This window comes from Acanthopagrus latus, chromosome 6 (assembly GCF_904848185.1).
Source record: "Acanthopagrus latus isolate v.2019 chromosome 6, fAcaLat1.1, whole genome shotgun sequence".
Classification (NCBI taxonomy): domain Eukaryota; kingdom Metazoa; phylum Chordata; class Actinopteri; order Spariformes; family Sparidae; genus Acanthopagrus; species Acanthopagrus latus.
The window spans coordinates 12,216,834-12,222,442 of NC_051044.1; positions in this window are offsets into that span (position 1 = coordinate 12,216,834).

Genomic DNA, 5,609 nt, shown 5'->3' on the forward strand with positions numbered 1-5,609 from the left:
TCATCAGGTCCCTCCACCTTCCTTCAGGTCACCATGTAATTATCAGACGGAGGAGGGCAGGTCAGGTGTCCTGCAGTTACACTCCTCCTGAGTTTGAGGTCATTTGGTCACTTTTTCCTTCTCCGCTTCTCTCTTCCAGCTGTAGGGTATCTAGTATCTATGTTTCTCACTCTGCTGTCATCCGACCTTCTCAGGCATCGGTAAGCTACCGCATACCGCTGTCAGCCTGACATGAAATCCGGAAAGGCGAAAACTACCGACTCAAACCTTGAAATAGCTCATGATGGACAGTGATGGACAGGGTTGCGACAGGGTGGGAGCACGTGCAAGAGATGTTTTAAAGGAAACAGGAGTCATTTATTAAACAAGGTGGACGCAGATGATAAGACAACCAAAACACAAAGCCACGGGAAGGATGCCAGCTGTGAAGAGGGAGAGAATGAAGGGCTGACTTATATACTCCGGCAGCCAGAACAGGTGAGCTGAATCCCGCTGATGAGCCAGCTCCGCCTACCAAGCTCCAGGTGAGAGAGCTCAGGGGTCGTCACAACATAAAGTAAAGAAATACTTGGCTTTAATAGATTGCATGAAAGCACCTTTACTCAGGTGCTGTACCTCAGTGTACAATTGTTGCACTCCAATACAGACTCTTTAATGTCAAACAGGACAGACATGATGTGAAAACAATGTTAGAGTACACCAGTAAGGGCTCCAAGTGCAGCTTCTATTACTCTCAATTGATGCATATGTTTCTAAAAGTTCGTCACTGTGTCTTGAATTAGTACTAATACAAACCGCTATTGTGTTTTTATCCACATTAAGTACCAGACTAAACCATTTTAACTCCTTCCAGCTGAAAAGACCACACACTCCAGTCCTCTGGGGAATGGGAGAATAAGTGCAGCAGAAATCCAGCCAACATGCAGGAAAAAAAAGGCTTTTTTTCCTGTGTTATTTACATACCAAGCAAATAAAGTGAGTCTGATTCTAACAGATTATCATCTGTCATGAATATTTGAACGTGTATGCATGTAGCCTCACTCATCACATACATCCATCCCGCCTTCGAGCAGTAAAAGTGATTTAACATGTTGTTGCTGCCTGCCATTAACATTTAAGTCTTCTCATCAGGGCTGTACATTATCCTCAGAGTCTTGTTTTCCTTTCTGTCTCCGCGCCGTGTCCCGACGTGCCAAGGAAGAATGCCGTCTCTTTTAACTCCCCTATACCATTTTAGATGTGTAATTACATGCTGAGCAGGATGTCATAGCTGGGGGCTGAATTTACTCCAATTTTCTTGAAAGAGAAATGCCACATCCTTTGATAAGGCAGAAAGACCACAGGCTGAGAAAGTCGTAGTTAGAGGCCCGCTAAAGTATTTGTTCTCGTATCAAACAGTTGGGGACGGCGGCCATGTAAACTGTCACATACGGTGTATTTGATAACATTCATGACAGCAGTTATGTTTTCTGCCACCAGAAGTCGGTTTCACAGTCTGTTTCTGGTAGCAACCCCCACAGTTCCTCAGCAACCTAACTGACCTTACTAATTACATGCACCGTTTTGTCAAATCTATGAGAACCTATGACTTTTTTCTTGTTACCGTTGGAGCACTTGTGTCTGTCTCTGGTGTCGGTGACGTGTGTTGAGGGAGATGACGTAGTTCACTGACCAGTTTGACAGAAAACTATATGATATTTTACTTCAGTCACATTAGAGTTTGGAATAAACTCACAAGTTTATGATATTTACACATTTTGTCCAGCGAGTTAATTCTCACAGATGAACACCACGTTTGTGACTTTTGAAGCGTATATTAAATTGCTGGAGGTAAAAAGCTAATGATTGGCTATAAACAGACTACACTGTGTTTGTATGACCTCAACATCACCAACACTTGGAATCTCTACAAACTGATCTATAGGTAGCCTAATACAGCTTCAAGAGGCTGACTATAGTATGTGGTGGAGGGATATATTCACGATGTTAACTTTTATGAACATTAGGCCCAACACAACTCGTCCTGATGTAGCTAAAGCTTACCATTATACATTAGCTGGCTAGATAGCTAGCGTTTAGCTAATATTATCTCATTTAAAATGTTACTATTGTGTTTTGCGAAGATTGTGGCATCAATACGTGACTTTATGCTGTACTGTAACCTTTCAGCAAACATAGGTGTCTTTGGTGTTTTTCTGTACTGTGCAGATGAAGCCAACACATCGCACATATAAGTTTAACAGGAAAGGGGAAAGTTGACAGAGGTTCATCTAGCACCACGCTTGTTAGCCTGTTATTGGAGCAAAGAGGGAAAACTGGCGGTACTTATGATGAGTCATTTAGGTGATCAAAGATGTAACAGTAGTCGCCTTGTGTTACACCTGCAGTTTGTTGAACCACTTTGGCAGCAGAAGGGGGCTGTGAACACAGCACAACCACACTATGCTAGGCTTGTTAGCAAACTGTTGCTTACCGGTATTTAAACATTTGGGGGATACAGGGCAGCATTATTTGGAGTCATGTTTCTGCGTGGCAATCTGACAAATGTAGGTAAGCCTAATATTTATTTTCCTTTTAGCTCTGTTTTGGTTTCCACCGACTCCTGAGTTAAATATCTGGCTGTTTAGGTGCTAAACACCACGCTATGTTCAATGACAAGTCATAACTCTGTCTACTGTACAGGGCCAGACTGATAGGTTTAAAGTTTCCTGCCCAAAAGTGATGAACCAAAGTGAACCAAAACCATATAAATGTGCCAAAAAATACCACAGCAAAGTGAACTAAAGGGAAGTGCAGATTAAAACTGTATAATATAGATTACTTTTAAGCTTGTAACAGAGTAAATCAAGGCAATTAAAGTGTGTCAAATATTTGAAAATACATTCAAGCAGATATTCAAATAGTTCCTCTGGTATGCCTACATAATAAGAACACTCATACCACCCTAGCACCCTATATTATATTTGCCTATATTATATTTATTAGATAGGCACATATGTTTTGCCATCCCTTTTCCAAACATCTGGGCTGCAGCCGGAGCTGCGAGCGCTTCCTCAAATCCTTCCTCTCTCATTACCTCCTCCTGCAGCTCTGCTCACCGACTGCAAGGAAAACCCTGTTGCCTCCACTGTCAACGGCAGTTTTATCAGTCCACACTCACTAGTTTAATGTATGTGTAATGTATGTATGTCCACCTTGATGCAAATTGACTTGGTAACACATCAGATAGATGTACTGCGCTAGTGAGGCAAATACCCACCCTTATACCTCAGACTCGAGTCATCTAACCTAAAGTAACCTGGATCAACCAAATGGTCCATTCAGTGGTTTTTTAGTACTTACAGTAGTAGCTCCATTCTTACTCTTAAAGCTGTATTTGTGTCCATAAACCTGTTTCAGATGTTGCCTCAGATGCTGGTTGTGCATCTGGAACAAGTTCATGGATTCAAAAATTATGAGTTTTGGAAACCAAACTTGATGCGCCTCTCTCTTTTATAATGAGCCAGGTAAGAATCCAGATGTTTTACTTGGTTCACAGAGGGTAAGAGGTTTATAAAAATGTGTACCACCTGACCACCAAGCCCCATCCCCTGCCACTCCAGCCCCCGCCACACACACACACACACACACACACCTTCCTCCTCCCACATCCACATCCTCCCGTCTGCTTTCCCAGACAGCCTTGTTAACATGTCTGCCGCTCTCTGAGCTTCTGCCAGTTGGGAAATAATAAACAGATTATTTCTTCGAGTCCACTTAGCATCAATCACCGCTGTCCTTAGCGTGGCTCTTGCTGTGGTTGACTTTCGTGACTCTCATTAAGAAAATTACTCTCTGAAAGCTCTGCTCAATTCACACTTTACTGAACCCGTTACTGAATTCCAAGAGGAGTTATTGAGGTCTTGCGGAAAAAACAGAAAACAACACTTGGTTGCTGAATAACTCGGGGGGGCCTTTCTAGTTTACATGACAAAGTCTTCAGTCTCAGTAATTATGCCGAATGTGAGAACAGCTTTAAGTGGAAGTAATATGACTACCCGGCTGCTTCAGACGTAATAGAGGCTTCTGTGACTCTTTACACCCAAAAAACACAAAACCTTATTTCAGATTTTCTTTCTCACATTCTTATTTTGTTATTTCTCCGGTGCCAAATTGCACTTTGAGACAAAGTCTGGACTCTGAGATTTACAAGCCTTTTAAATCCATCTGTGTACACAGGCAGCCAAGAGCACGGAGCAGATTATACAATGAAAACAAGTCTTATGATCCCCTGAAGTAACAAAATCGGGTGCTAAAGCTTTTGTGAATGCGAACCTTGTATCTACACCACTGTGTATGCTTATTATAGTCGACAGTTAAACGTATCTTAGCCAAGTGTACATCAAGTTATGTGTTGGAAGTGAGTGGTCGGGATGAGTTGTTTGACAATTATGAGCTGAATTTTCCCTGAATCAATGAAAATGGTCTCTTGTAGAACTCTGCATATCTATAATCTACCATTATTATTATATTTTCACAAGATTATTACTATGTATGATATAATTATCACATTTTATCCATCATGCCACCTTCAAAACCAACATCTATGTGCACATTCACACCTATCCTATCCTAGTGTATCCTATCATTCATTTACACACACAAACACACACACACACACACCATCTGTTGCATAATTGATCCCCCATTCATTCACCAAGAAATACTTTCAGTTAGTAAACAGTGCCATCTTGTGGTGACATAGAGACCATTTTGGACACGTCTGAAAATTCAATTATATCCTTTTAACATTTATTGTTTACATGTGATGACTTTACGTCACTACTACTTACTTTGCATGCTACATCGGAGCCAAACTACCACATTTCGAAGCTAAACCTTTTTTTTAACGATAATCAGAAACATGCTGATTGGATTAAATTATCATACAGGCCCATAGTTTTCAGTATAAAACATACATGCAAATCCATGTACAACTGGCCTTTTAAAACACGGCCTTTGTGACGGTATTAGTACATAAATGCATTCTGCTTTATGAACATAAATATAATTTGTACTCTTCTGTTATCGCTGTTCACAGGAGTCTTTTTTTTTTACAGAGCATGAGGAAGTGGCTGAAACCACACACAATAGAGCCAGTGACAGTTTAACAGACAGGAACACTGACATTGCCACTCATTTTATATAATAACATGTTAAAGTTATATGTTTTATGTGTTTTCAAATTGTAATCAAATTGTACAATTATATGAATTTTGAAGACTGTACTTTCTTAAGATGTGACTGAAAATTAAAAAAGTATTTCCACCAACTTTCTGTAATTCTAAAACAGGTTTTATAGTTTTTAGATTTTGGTTTCTTTTTGACGATGATTCACTCGCTGACATTCAGTGACAGTATGTGGATGATCACACTCGACCCTTGGCTCCACCTCCACCCATGAGTCCCATGTGACATGGTGTCAGGGTGAGGCCCTGGGTGCACTTGTTTCCGAGGGTTCAACTGCTACACGGGTCCTGGAGGCCGAGGCTCGACCGGAGGGAGGGGTGCAGCATTTTCTGGAGCCATGGACTACCAGCAGAAACTGGCTGAAAAGCTCAGCATCCTCA